We start from the raw sequence: 15,589 nt of genomic DNA, 5'->3' as shown, positions 1-15,589 counted from the left end.
GTGCATATAAATTTATTTTACACTAGTCTGTAGTCTATCAAGTGTGTGGTAACATTATGTGTAAATAAACAGTGTACATACCTTAATTAAAAAGTACTTCATTGCTAAACTGCCAAACAAAATCCAACTTTGTCGGAAAAGTGGTATTCATACACTTGCTAAATGCATGATTGTCCAAAGCTTTCAATTTGTAAAACATAGTTGCAAAACAGAATACAGCAAAGTGCAATAAAAGAAGATAACTGTAATTAATAACTTATAAGTTACGTTTACTATTATCTCTTTTTTTAATCCAGAAGGTGTGGCTATTTTTTCCTTAACTCTCCAATGGAGTGGTTGAAATAAACAACAGTTATTTGACTCACAGATCCATACTTAAGAAGAGTGTGGCCAAGGCCATCTGTCTCCGTTCCCCTCAGCTTCAATTGGGGCAGCTCGAGGGCTGGAGGCTGGAATCATTTGAAAGTTTGTACAGCAATGTGTCCGGTAGTTGGTGCCTACTGTTGGTCGGCTCTCTAGCTGGGGCAGAGAGCAGGAACAACTACACCTGAACACCCGGCTCGCATTGTGGCCCGAGCCTCCCCACAACACGGGGCTGGATTCCGAGGTTCAGATCCTCAGAGACATAACCAACAGGAGCTGTGTTGCCCTTTGTGAAGGAGTCTTGGAATTCACACGGAATGTCTTTCAACATATTCTGTTCATTAGGAGCAAGTCACTAATGTTGACCCATATTCTAGTGGTTTTATGCAATGAATATTTCAAAATTTACGGACTCATTTAAAAACCACCTTGATCTATCCACTGGCCACAATTCTTTATATTCCCCCCACATGGAAAATACACTCTTCCCTACACAATACTCGCCACAAGTCTCAATTTAATGGCATCAGGCTCAGGTTCGAATCTAAGATTTTACCATCTTAGTCTGGTGCAAATGGGGATGAAGGGCCTGGGTTTTGGTTTCTAGGATAAAGCCCCTTGAGGACAATTCCTTTCAATATGAAAACATGAGAAAGGAAGAGACAAGTTATCTACCACCCACACACCCAACATTCTGCTCGACTGCTGAAGTTTCCCCTGCAGAAATAGAAAGTGGAAGGCACGTTAGTCCATAGCAATTCTGAAATACAGCCTGATGTGTGCTGTCCGTTCTTTGATTAGGACTTAGTCCTAATCATGCCAATGCTTCTCCATGGCCCTTTGCTGTCCCCTGTGAGCTCTTTGTACTGTCCTTCTCATAAGAAATGACCTGTGCTTGCAGCTCTTCCCTCAGCGTCATTCCTCCACTCAAATGTCTAAGACCCACAGGCCTCCTCTTATTTTTCACTCTCTTGGTTTCTATTAGTCCAAGGTAACAAGGTGGTTTTTTGCTACTTGGTTATCCTAAAAACGTGGAGTTGCGTGAGAGTTTATTGGGGTTCGTGCCATTAGAAAAGCCACCGTCATACATCGTTTTGAGATAAGCTCTTGGGCTTCCTGTAGCTGTTGTAGGACCATGCCTTTAAAATTCTTTTCCTCTGAAAAGCCTTCCAGGAATTTAAGGCCCCACCTTAACTCTTTCGAAGTCTTGAGGAAGGCTTTACAGTCTTGTCCTCATCCGTAGATCATGTCTTCCTGGGAGCACAGCGAATTTGATCTTCACTCAGAAGCCATTTCTTTATTTTAGCATGATTTGACAACAGGGCATGTGGGAGAGGCTGTAATTGGGAAACACATTTGAACACAATAAGTCCTGGTTCCTTTACAGTTCACAGTCTTTCGTTAGCTCATGTATCTCATGGGTTTTACTTAGTTACTGCACAGCAAGAGTCCTCTTTAATCCGGATTTCAGACTCATTTTCTTCACTAGCTGAGAAGTCCTTGCGGCCAGCCTCTTTAGGGGCCCGCAAGCCCCCAATAACCGTCTCTTGGAGGCTCTTGTGGGTGTCGTTCTCATTCTTCTCCACATCCTTTCGGGTTCCACCTACCTCCTGGTGGAAAGGCACTCCTACAGGTTTTAGATTGCTTTTCTTTGTGGCCTCACACCATTTTGAATATCAGTATCAATGCCAGTTGTTCATTGCTGCTCAAGAAACCAACTCAAAAGCTAGTGGCTCAAAACAGCATCTGTTTTGTTCACCAGTAATGCAGTTGAGTGAAGCTCAGTGAGACTAGCTCATTTCTGTTCCACTTGGCATCAGCTGCGTTGCCATGAAGCTGCGAATGAGAATCATCTAAAGGCTGTTACACACACGTGTAGCAGTTGAAGCGGGGTTTTGGCCGGGACGCCCACTGGGGCCGTCTCAGCGCGAACATCTGTAGGAGGCCTCACTGTGTGTCCTGGGCTTCTTCATCTGCACAACATGGTGGTTGGGTTCTCAGGGCGAGCTTCCCGAGAGAGAGTCAGATGGAAGCTGTATCACATTTTCTGCCGCAGGCATAGCATTCTCACAGCAGTTCTGCCCTATTCCATGCACTAGAATCCAGTTACTTCCTAAGGCCAGCACATATTAAAAGGGAGGGAATTTCATGGAGAAATGTCAAGAATTTGTAGCCATGTTTTAAAAACACTACATCATCCACTCACCTCATCTTACCAAATAAGCATTGTATCTAAGGAAAGTAGTTCTACCCAACTCAGTATCACAGAAATTCCAGCAGATTTGTTGTTGTTATTATTGCTGTTTAGGATGTTCTTGTATATTGTGGAAAGAGAGGATTACAAGATAGCATTATCGAATTAAGACACTTTTTTGTTGGTGAAAAAAATGTAGCAATCATCTCAATAAACATTCACAGTGTGAGATGTGATTTCTCCTTAACCTTGGGAATCATTTCTTCTTGAAAGCAATTCAAATTACCATGAAACATTTGTAGCTGACGGAGGCCTAACTATCTCAAGATGAGTTACTTGTAACTCCCTACAACTTCGTAAGAAATTATGGAGAGTTAAAATGGGGAACAGGTGAGAGACTATCAACTCAGAGGTGACTTACAGTCATTTTATAGAAGAAAAACATGAACCAATCATTCAGGAAATCGTAGAAAATCAAGTACAGATGTTGTGTGGCAAAGTCGATGACAATAAAGGATACATTTTTGAGTCTCCTGGTGCTTTTCTCTTTGTTCTCCATTCTGAGTAATTCAAGTTTCCGCATTCTAAGACTCTACTACAGTATGGATGACATTTTATGGCAACTGAGTTTATTTCACAAGTTGATACTGGTTTGGGGTTAGACTATTCTCAGTCAACTTCCTTCGTAACCAAATCATACTATCTTACTCATTCAGAATGATGCTCTCAAAGCAAAACTGGAAACTGCATCTTCAGAATGTCTCCATCTGTGGGGTGGCCAGTTGGCTCCATGGTTAGAGCATCGTGCTGGTTCCAATCCTTGGTAACCAAGGTCGCTGGTTCGATTCCCACATGGACCAGTTAGCTACACCCTCCACAACTAGGTTGAAAACAATGGCTGGAGCTTGGAGCTGAGCCCCCAGTGGGCGGCCGGCCAGTTGGTTCAGTGTTAGAGCGCAGTGCTCATAACACCAAGGTTGCCGGTTCGATTCCCGCATGGGTCAGTGAGCTGTACCCTCCATAACTAGTAGGTTGAAGAGAACAATTTGACTTGGAGCTGAGCTGCGCATCCCACAACTAGATTGGAAACTGTTACTTGACAGGGAGCTGATGGGTTCTGGCAAAAACAGTGTTCCCCAGTTATAAAAAAAAAATTTGTTTTAAAAAGTTTTTTTATAAAAAGGTATCTATAGCTTATTGAAGAAAATCAATCTTAAACAAGAGTTATTATCTATGAAAGGAGTACAAAAGTCATGTGAAAAAGTAGAGAATAAAAAGAGTGGAGATAAAAATTATTAAACCTCAAAATTCATATAGTCACGAATGTGGTAGAAAAGAGTGAAGCAGAACACAGTAAATTCTGGGATATTGAAGACTGAGCAAGACAGGATGTAGTAGAAAAAAATTTTTAAATCTATTTTTACAGGTTAATTCATTGATTTTTAACACGCCTTAATTCATTTTGCTGCAAATTACGTTTTCGATATGCATAGTGTATGTGATTCTTCAACTCCCCTTAACGGCAGTTGTTTTTATTTTATTTTTTTTAGATTTCTGGAACTAAGGTGGTATTTGCTTCTCCATTTTAATATTTCAGTTCCCATCATTATTGTCACTCAGTTGATGTTTGAGATTTGTTCTTTCTGAAAAATCGTTTGATTTTTAAGACCAATTGATATAAAACGAGACTATTAGGAAATACAGAAAATAAAATGCACCATATTCTTAGATTATTAAGTCATATTGTTCAATTTTTAAAATTAAAATTGATTCTCTTATTGGAATAGTCAGATGAGATGATTCAAAACATTTTCATGATTCAGATTTATTTCATTCTGTATTGATGATAAATATTTTAAACTTCAGCTTTTTTCACATTTAAATTGCCCTCCAAATCATTGACTTAAAACTAAAGAATACAAATAGACTGTAATTATTCAGTTTATAATTATTTTTAAAATGTATCCTTTCTGTTGGCTTTAGGAACCAGCAGCATCTCAAAAAAACGTACACCCGTTAAATGACCATGATGGTGCTTCCGTAATTGACATGGAACTCAGAATTAAACGTCTGGAATCTGAACTCTCCAAAGTGGAAACTTCTCATAAAATAGAATTGGAAGAATATAAACACCTCTACCTAGAGGAATTAAAACTTAGAACATCATTGGAAAACAAACTAAACAAGTAAGTCCAAACAAAGTCAGAGAAAATCAATCGAGCTCATTAATTTGCCTCTAAAGTATAATTTTTATCCAGGCAGATTCCCGAGATTGATAGGAAATGAAAGCTTACTAAATAGTATAATTTTGGAAAATGATGCTAGTGAATAAATTACTTTTAAAATGTTAGTTAGTTCAGGACATTTGCATCTCTCTCCATTTTTGGTTTTACATGATTGTATTTTTCCTTCTCGCGGTTTTCATAGAGTTAATCTGATCTACCAGTCTTTAAGCAAAGTGTTTTCGAAGCTTTATGATTTAGACAACGCTATTTTTTATAAAATTTCTTGCCAGAATTCCCCTAAATAGTTTTTAATGAGGTAACTATTTATTATAAGATAACAACTTAAACCCAAAGGGTTAAGTACTCTGCATATTCTGGCACTTGGTACATGTACTGTCTCCATTGTGCTCTGTGTTATTATCTCTAGAGGTCGCTTTCAGACAAGCTCTTCTTTCTAGTCTTTCTGATGTCCACAAAGGCATATATGTGAAATATAGCAGAGGGTTAACAACATAGGGGTGAGGGTAGTATAACCCAAGAAGTGGCTAAAAAGATAAGGTGGTGAGCCTGACGGGGTGTGTGGAAGACAGAAAGCGCAGAGCCCACGCCCAGCGCCTTGGCCACAGTGTTATATTATAAGCTACATGCCTGCGGAGCGGTTTCATTCAGTAGGATCACCAACCAGGCTCCCTCCTTCTCCCCCAGAGGCTGTTGTTCTAAATGACACCTCAGTCCTCAGGGTAATGAGGGCGTTACCCAAGGGCGGTGACAGCAAAGGCTTGAAAATATCTTGGTGGGATTTTTTAAAAATTCTAAACTCGTTTGCTATGTACGTCTCATGGCAATCCTCAAGAATCTTATTGGTTCAGCCATTGCAGAAGGCAGCAAGTATTATCTGTGAAGCCGTGGATGTCACTGATAGCCCGTGTCCTCCCCTCCCTACTTTGAATTTCTTCTTAGTCTGGCATCCCCATAGAAACATATGTGCTTCTTTAGGGTAATTTGAAACCTATCCTTGTGCATGGTAGGTCTGCCCTGACGCATTTTCAATGTTAAAATGCTGTTTAATGCGAAATTTCTTTTACTATTTATTATGGCAACTTGAAAAAAATGCAAGTCATTCAGGAAAAATAACATTCAAAGCTTTGTGTCTTACAATCTTCACAGTGCTAATGAAAGACTGGCAGAGGCTAGAACCCATCTTCGCGCAAAGGAACAGCCGAAGGAGTTTCTCAGCACTGCTCTTAGGAGGGGAGTCCTTGAGCCACCATGTGTTGGAAGTTTGAATACTGAGTTACTCCTCAGTGGAAATCCTGCTCCAAGAGAAAATTTGGTGATTGCTAAGTCAACCGCACGGGCTTCAAATGACATCATGGGGTATTACTGTCCCAAGGTTAGTTATATTAGCTTCTTTCCCTTGCGTTTCAGATTTCTTTATTTTTTATTTCTTTGATACAATATTGTTTTGTTTTGTCTATATATTCATTGGGGTGATATTGGTTAGTGAAATCATATGGGTTTCAAGTGTACATTTCCATAATACATCATCTATATATTTCACTGTGTGTTCACCATCCCGAGTCAGTTCTCCTTCCATCGCCATGTATTTGACCCCCTTTTCCCTCTTCTACCTCTCTCTCCCCCCTCACCCACTAAGTGTTGTCTGTGTCTATGAGTTTTTGTTTCTTTGTTTGTCGTTGATGAAATTTTGAGTTGTTTCATTGACTAATGCACACGAGGTAAAAGGCATAATTATGTGTGCTAATATGCATAGAAAGGAGACAGAAATTTTACAATCTTTTTTTAAGTCCCTAGAGCTCTCATGTGTTGAGTTATTTATTATTATTTAATAAATGTAACTAAAGTGATACATTTAAAATGCTTGAAAATTTGCCTTTAAATTTTATTTCAGATGTTAAATATCATTGCCTAATATATGCTTTGAGATGCTTTGGCTTCTTAATTGGTTTTAGTTGGAGATGATTCATAAAAATTTTAAAGTTTTGTGCATCCCAGTTTTTCTTCCCCTAAGCGTAAGTGAATGATGCCCGGCCAAACACCTAACCACAAATGGATGTTTATTATTAAATGAAACAGATATAATCCTTTTTATTAATACGGCAAACTTATAATACTGCAGAAAGATTAGTCTCTGTTTTTATGGTTAATGTTATCTTCTAACAAGAGAGTATATCCTTAATTTTTATTTTATTCATAGCACTATCTATTTCAGTGTTTTAAAATGAGTTGCTTCACAGTTGTACATATTCTAAATAGGGACATTAAGCAAATAATTGAATTTTTAAAATGAAGTTCACTTATGTCTATATGTCTTGACAGCATTTGGGTAATTGATGAGTAAGGTGGCAATGCTAGGGAGTCTTTAAGTCACAACTCGTTTTCTTCGTGTGACGTGGTTGTTAAAAATACTCATTCTTGAGTTCTTGACCAGCAGGAGTTCTGTTCGGTTCTGTTTCATAGTTTCCATCTCTTTGATAAAGTTCTCCTCCGGGTCATTAATTTTACTCCTGAACTCATTGAACTGCCTGTGAGTTTTGTTGTATCTCAGTGACATCCTTCATGCTGTTACTTTGTTTTGTTTTACCCTCCAAAATGTTTATTACATTTAAGCAACGTGGAGAATACAGGAAGGAAAGCACAAATCATCTGCTCGGAACAATTGGTCTGATTTATATGCAGCATACAATATACAAAATTAGTTTAAAACGGTTAGTGGAGGTCAAATTGAGGAGGGCTTTAAGTGAGTTTGATTTTTTTTTCTCTAGGCAGCAGTAGGCATAAAAAGGATAATGAAATAATAATTCTTTCATGGGGGAGTATATAATATGTGGCAGAGAGTCTGTTATCTCCGTTGTATTTGAAAAATTAAGTGAAGTATAATGTATGTCGTTAGTTTCAGGTGAACAAGCTTTTCCTGGTTCGTGCTAATCTTTGGCCCTAGAAGTAAATACTGTATGTCTTTTGACTATTGACATATAGTATTTTATATAATATAGTATATAATATACTCAGCTTCTTGCTGGGGCTACAGCTGAAAATAGCTCAGCCCTGTTTCTCTTTGGCCATGACTCAACTGTGTTGAACTGGGTTATTTTAAGCTGAGGGCCACATTGCTGATTGACAGGTGTTATATATGTGCCTGAAAGTCATCAAGAAGTGCTATTTTTTTTTGTTTGTTTGTTTTACTGTGCAGAAAGTAGTTCTGGGTGTCTTCTTTTTTTTTTCAGTGAATGAGTATTATTATTTTTAACTCTTTTTTATTATTAGTTTCAGGTGTACAAAACAATGTAATAGTTACACATTTATAATTTGTATGCCTCACATAATGATGACCCCTCTCCCCTCATCAGCGACCCCTCTGACATCACATACAGCCATTACATTTCCACTGCCTCTATCCCTCAGGCTGTACTCTACTTCTTGTAAACATATATATACATACATGTATATGTGTGTGTGTGTGTATAACAATTGTAGTTAACATTAACATTCATTATTGTTCAGCTTCAGCTTCCGGTGTACAGTGCAGTTGTCAGGCATCTACATCATCTCTGAGGTGCTCTCCCTAATGAGACAAGTGTAATCAGATACCCTACAAAATCTTTACATTATTGATTACATTCACCAAATTGACTTTCGTATCCCCATAGCAATCTTGGGGTTATCGATGGTGCTTTGTAATCCCCTCACCTTCCCCCTTATCCCCACCCCCCTCCCATCTAGCAACCTTCAGTTTTTCCTCTGTGTCTCTGAGACTGTTTCTGATTAGTTCACTCATTTATTGTTTTCTTTAGATTCCACATATAAGTGAGATCATAAGGTATTTGTCTTTCTCTGTCTGACTTATTTCACTTAACATAATGTTCTCTAGGTCCATCCATATTGTTGCAAATGGTAAGATGTCCTTCTTCTTTATGGCTGCGTAATACTCCGTTGTATAAATGTACCACAGTTTCTTAATCCAGTCGTCTACCGATGGGCATTTTGATTGTTTCCATGTCTTGGCTATTGTGTATAGAGCTGCAATAAACATAGGGGTGCATACATTTTTTTGAATTAGAGTTTTGGATTTCTCCAGGTAGATGCCTAGGAGTGGAATTGCTGGGTCATAAGGTAGTTCCATTCTCAGATTTTTGAGATACCTCCATACTGTTTTCCATAGTGGCTGCACCAATCTGCAATCCCACCAACAGTGCACAAGGGTTCCCTTTTCTCCACATCCGCGCCAGCGCTTGTTGTTTGTTGATTTATTGATGATAGCCATTTTGACTGGGGTGAGGTGGTTTCTCATTGTGGTTTTTATTTGCATTTCTCTGATGGTTAGTGAGGTTGAGCATTTCTTCATATGTCTGTTTGCCATCTGTATGTCCTCTTTAGAAAAATATCTCTTCATGTCCTCTGCCCATTTTTTAATTGGGTTGATTGTTTTTTCGGAGCTGAGTTGAGTGAGTTTTTTAATAAAGTTTGGATATATCAATGGCAGATATCTTCTCCCATTCAGTGGGACCCTTTTTTGTTGTAATGATGGTTTCCTTTACTGTGAAAAAAATGTTTAGTTTGATGTAATCCCATATGTTTATTTTTTCTGTTGCTTCCCTTGCCCAAGGGGATGTATCAGTAAAAATCTTACTCCGGGTAATATATGTAAAGTTGCTTCCTATATTGTCTTCTAGGAGTTTTATGGTATCAGATGTTACATTTAAGTTTTTGACCCATTTTCAATTTATTCTTGTATATGGTGTAAGGAGGTGGTCCAGCTTCATCTTTTTGCATGTGTCTGTCCAGGTTTCCCAGCACCATTTATTGAAAAGACTGTCCTTACCTCACCGTAAATTCTTGCTTCCATTGTCGTAGATTAAATGGCCATATAGGCGTGGATTTATTTTTGTTCCGCTTGTGTGTTCACTGTTAACTTGTCTTCTGAGTCGCTGATTCGATTCTCTGACTCATCTAACCCACTGGTAATTCCTTCAAGCGTGTGCTTTATTTCACTTGTTGTATTCTTTAGTTCTAACTGGTTGTTCATTATGATTTCTCTATCCTTCTTTATGTCGTCACTAAGCTCTTTAAACATTCTTATCGTCAGTGTTCTGAACTCTGTCTCTGATAGGTTGGTTACCTCTATTTCATTGGTTCCAATTCTGGAGGTTTCTTCTGTTCTTTTATTTGGGACATGTTTCTTTGTTTCCCCATTCTGGTTGACTCTCCATGTTTGCTTCGATGTATTAGGTAGATCCCCTAGGATGCTCGGTCTTTGCTGGCTTATCTTATGTAGTGTGTGTCCTTTATATCTGACTTGCACCACTTCCCTATTCTCCTGTGCGTGTGCTCCAAAGGTGACCCTGGTGTTGTGTATATTGTGCTGTGTAAAGTTGAACTTCCATTGCTTTTGGCTGGTCAGTAGGTGGGGTTGATCCTAGGCCGCCTAGTTGTGAGACTTAGCTCTGCCCTCGGTGGATGATCTGCTGCGTGAGGGTTGACCACTCCAATTAGACTTGGCCTCTATGGGCTCTTGTGCCTGTAGAGAATTCCCTCTGGGTGTGTCACTTGTAGGTCAAACCCAATAATACTCTGGTTGGGTCTGGAGTTGGTGTCAGGAGGTGTCGAATCTTGTGACTCTTGGGCTGGGCCCTGGTGTAGGGCAATTTCAGAACAAAGCCAATCACCAAGCACAACAGCAACAACAAAGTCAAAACCAAATACACTCACGTGTGAAAACAACCAGTAACCCACACTCAACACAGGCAAAAATATCAAAGATACAAAAACAAAACAAAACAAAAAACGCAGCGCCAGTCTTGGCTTAAGCCCACCAAGTAATCTCCAGGCCGTCCTCTGCTGTACCAGAGAGTCCTCTGTGTATTGTTCAGGCAGAGCCGGTCACCTGGTGCCCAGAGTGACCCTAGGACGGCAGATGTAGATGAGTGGGGCTATCGGGTGTGGATGGTAGTTTCTACAAAGTCAGTGCAGTTTCTGCTCTTGCCTGCACATATGCGCACTGAGAGTAACACAACCAGCCCTGAGCCCAGGTCTCCTGAGTCTTAGGTCACTTCTTCCGTGTGTGTGTGCGTGCGTGCATGTGTACGTGTGTGGTGGGAGATTTCTGAGCTGCTGAAAGCCCAGAGCTGCGACAGCTGCCTACTGCTAACCCCTGGGCATGTCTCGACAGTTGTAATTGCCCTGCCCAGGGCAGGTCAGAGAAGGTGGGGACTGGGGATGGAGGAGTCTTCTCTCTCTCAGCCCAGCAGTGTCACACACTTCCCAGCTTCTTCCCTGGATCGCAGTAGCTACAAACCGGGTCCTCCCAGATCCTGAGCACTATGGGTCCTCTGTAATCTGACACTACTCCTCAGATCAGAGGCCAGCGTGAGTCTCTGGAAGGGTGGGGGTAGGATTGGGAGAGTCGGGGGAGGGGCCCAGGTATGGTGTTTACTTCCTTTGTCCTACCTAGGGCCCAGCTGGAGGTCTCAGCTGAGGTGACTGCCTCAAACTCTGGATATGCTGCTCTCTGGGCAGGGAGATGAGCTGTGGGACACAGGGAAAGAGCCCACCTCCTGGCTCCTGTGGTCTCTGTTCTGTCCTGGCACCACCTGCACCTCCGCAGCCATGGATGCGGGCCACGTCTCCCTTCCCACTTCCCCTGCTCGCCCAGTTTGCCCACCTTCACGTCATCCTCCTCCAAGTCTCTTAGCTGTTCTGTGTGATGAGCAGAGGGCATGACTGCTGTTTTGAAATCTCGGTCACAGAGATCACAATCTTCCGTAACTTTGACTTGGTTTCTGGAGAAGTGTCACCTTCTCTCAGTGTTAACCATGTCACCTTGCTTCTTCATGCTGCTCAGTGGCTTGTTCCTCTACAGGCACATTTGAAGTAGTGAATACTTTCTTATGTAGGTACATTTCGATTTGAACAATTAAACAGGTATATAATTAGGGGTCTTTCTTTTGTTTTCAGTAGATGGTACAAGAGTGTAGTTTCTGTTTTCTCCCACAGGTGCTCCTTGAGTGTGGGAGGTCCAGGGGTGGGGGCTTAGCTGTGGGGGTGGGAGTCCAAGCCTGGGTGACCAGGGAGATGGGTGTTGCAACTGCATCCAGGTCTCCAGGGTCTCTGGTCACCACCACCACGCAGGTGGGGGAAGTGGGTGGTTGAGGGGAGCGTGTTCTTGAGCCCGCTGAGCTGCTACCTGGTTCCCTATGTCTACTGGTAGCACTGTGTGTGGTCGTGAGCCTGGAGAATTGTTTCTGCTGCTGCTACTGGTCCCTGGTGGTGCCAGCACTGCTGCATCTGGAGAGGGGTGGGGGGATGCTGCTGCTGCCCCACTTAGCCTCCCCTGGGCAGTGATGTGGGAGCTGCACCCCGTCCCCTCCACCGCCACTGCCTTTGCTGGGGCTTCAGGCTCAGCCTTGTCCCCCTGGAACTGCAGCTGTGGGCTGTCCCTGTGCTTTCCTCCATCCGGCCTCCCTTTCACATCCAGTGCACCCTCCTTCCCTTTTACAGATGCGTGGTCTTTTAAGGAATCGTAGTGTGTTGAGCAGAAGATCCTTTCTTGGGCTATAGATGCCCGATGAGTTGTAGATATCGTGGAGATAGAAAGGGGTTGTCTCTCTTGACATGATGTTTACATCATTCCAAAGAATATCCATTTTGATCAATGCAGGGTGGTTTGTGGTTTTGATGGTGTTTTGTGGCCTCCTTTTTTTTTTTTTAGTTTTATTTTAGTTTTACATCCCTCACAACGTGAACCCCCCTACCCCCATCCACCACCACCCCGACCTCACACCGAGCCATCACATTATACACATAAAATTATAGTTGGCATTCATTAATGTCCAGTCTCTGGTGTACAATGCCATGACCAAGCATCCACCGCATCCCTGAGGTGGTCTCCCAAACAGGACACATGTCCATCGGACACCCAACAAAATCCCCAAACACTATTGAGTAAGTTCCCCAAAGTAATTCTCAAAAGACCCTGAGACCATCCTGTGGTCACCAACCGCCCCCCATTCCCTTCAAACTTCCCCCCATCTCCAACCCCCTCCCCCCCGCCCATCTAACAACTGTGGCCTTCTTAATGCAGAGAAACATAGCACAGGCCTGTGCTAAATGGGGCTCCAATCTTGTGTTTTCATTTAGCTTCCCCTTAATAAATCATAGGAGAACAAAGCCAAGGATTTTCGGACAGCCCTTCGGCTAAATGGAGTCCAAGTCCTTCAAAGTGGTGAACCTGGAAGAAGGACTGGGTACAAAAAGAAAGTGATTGGCCAACGCTTCTGTAAATTCTTAAGCATGATGCACCATTAAAATGTTCTCAGTGGTTTCACCACAGAAATCAGAAGATGAAAGAGTGTAAAGGCAGAAGCAATGAGAGAGAATATGCTTGTGGACATTTTTCCTTTAATTATTTTTTGTTAGGAAAGAGGTATTTAGTTTTCAGTATTTCCTCATAAATTTTAAAATTGTTTATGTTAAAGTCAATGCCCTCATTCCAAGGCCAACGTTGTTCCCTTGTGAGGCGTTGGGTTGCCCAATCATGCAAGGCTGAATAAGAGATGGAAAAGCCCCACTCTGTCAAGATCCAGAGATAAGTGTCCCAAATCACTAGGGAACACTGGAAAGACTTATGATGTAATTGGGATGATGTGAGGTTAGACATACGTGCACTAGATGGTAAAGAGAAATCTGTTTTGTGTTTCCAATTTCGCTATACTTAACCCCCACCATGAATAATACCTGTGTTGGTTTATATTGTTCAGCCAAATTTGATTCTGAGGAAAAGACAAGTCATTTTAAGGAAGAATTTCCTCAACTTGAGTTTGCTTTCTTTAACTCATGATTTTCTCCTTCAAGTTCCCTTTTCTGTGTTTAGAAATGTTTATGCTTTATAAATTGAGTTTGTTTGACTACTGTTAATAGGACTTGTGATATTAATCTGTCTTTATTTTTAATAATGACTTTAAAGATAATACTTGAGTTAGAAAGCTACTATTTTGTTTCTCATGCTTTAACATTATTGAGCTACATGACAAAGTTTTGCATATTCATATTCTTTGAGTTGTACTCAGAAATTGATGGAATTTTCCGGAATATGAGGTAGTAGCTGGCATAGCACGCTAGCCTCAATAGGGAGACTTATCCCATTCCTGGCCCGCAGCTCCTTGGTTTGATGACCTCAGGTGACCTATATAATCTCTGTGAGTCTTGGTTGCCTCTTATGCAAAATTAGGGACTTTCACTAAATCAGTGACTTTCAGACCTGAAAAATATTCTTTTTATGAAAGAATAGTACCGTTCTTTGAGAAAATTTTTTTTGTTTAATTACTGTGTTTACCCAAAAATAAGACCTAGCCGGACAATCAGCTCTAATGTGTCTTTTGGAACAAAAATCAATGTAAGATCCGGTCACGTCACGTCACATCATATCATATATCATACGCGGTCTTATATCATAGTAAAATAAGACCGGGTCTTAATTAATTTTTGTTCCAAAATGCATTAGAGCTGATTGTCTAGCTAGGTCTTATTTTCGGGGAAACACGGTATATAAAAACAGAGACCAAGGGTGGCCACATGCCTCAGTTGGTTAGAGTGCAAGTTCTTAACAAGGTTGTGGGTTCGATTCCCACATGAGCCAGTGAACTGCGCCCTCCACCGCTAGATTGAAAACAATGGCTTGAACTTGGAGATGAACTATGGTGGGCAGCCGGTTGGCCCAGTGGTTGGAGCACTGTGCTCATAACACCAAGGTTGACAGTTCCATTCCCACATAGACCCGTTAGAAGCAATGGGTTGAGCTTGGAATTGGGCTGCTGGTGGGGAGCCTGTTGGCTCAGTGGTTGGAGCGAGGTGCCCATAACACCAAGGTAACCGGTTCAAGTCCCACATTGGCCAGTGAGATGCACCATCCACAACTAGATTGAAAAAGAGAACAATTTGACATCCTGGAAAAGCAAACTGTTCCTCAGTAGTCCCCAATTAACACAAAACAAACCAAAGCAGAGACGTGTAGAGCTACCTAGCTAAAGGAGGGATGCAGACTCCTAAGCTGTGCTATCCCGTGGGTGTCCCCAGTGGAACCTGAGCTTTCTCCGAGACGTAGTCTAGTGAGAACTGCCAGTAATGAGAAAATCCTTCTAGTTGAAATCCTTTGAATTAAAGTTTGCTGATACATTTTTTTGTGTATAATTTTCTCATCTTTCTATATATTTGATAAATGGAAAAGTATAATAAGACTGCAGATATGTTGTCCTTATTAATGTTGGACTTCAAGCTACTTCCACCATCTGAACACACTCCTCACCTAGAAATAAACATACCGTGTTTCCCCGAAAATAAGACATAGCTGGACCATCATCTCTAAAGTGTCTTTTGGAGCAAAAATTAGTATAAGACCTGGTCTGATATTATTTTATATTACATAAGACCCATTCTTATATTATGTTAAAATAAGACCGGGTCTTATATTAATTTTTGCTCCAAAAGTCGCATTAGAGCTGATGGTCCAGCTACATCTTATTTTCAGGGAAACACGACAAAGTGCTGAAGTAAATATTTAAGAAAAGAGCTGTTTTGGGGGAAAATAATAATAACGGTACATTGGTAGTTCCTTAATTCAAGTCGTGTAAAAATGTGATTTACATTTTATATTGTTGATTAACAATAACTTAAAACTGTTTCATGAAAGTCCTCTCCCTTTCTATGGTATTTAGTTATTGATTTTACACGGCCTGTCTGGTGATGTTGTTGTCACATTATTCACGTTATAAGCCCTTTCTATCAAGCCTTT

Source organism: Rhinolophus hipposideros, assembly GCF_964194185.1.
Source record: "Rhinolophus hipposideros genome assembly, contig: HAP1_SCAFFOLD_185, whole genome shotgun sequence".
Lineage (NCBI taxonomy): Eukaryota > Metazoa > Chordata > Mammalia > Chiroptera > Rhinolophidae > Rhinolophus > Rhinolophus hipposideros.
The sequence above is the reverse complement of the archived record's forward strand: the minus strand, read 5'-3'. Positions refer to the sequence as shown.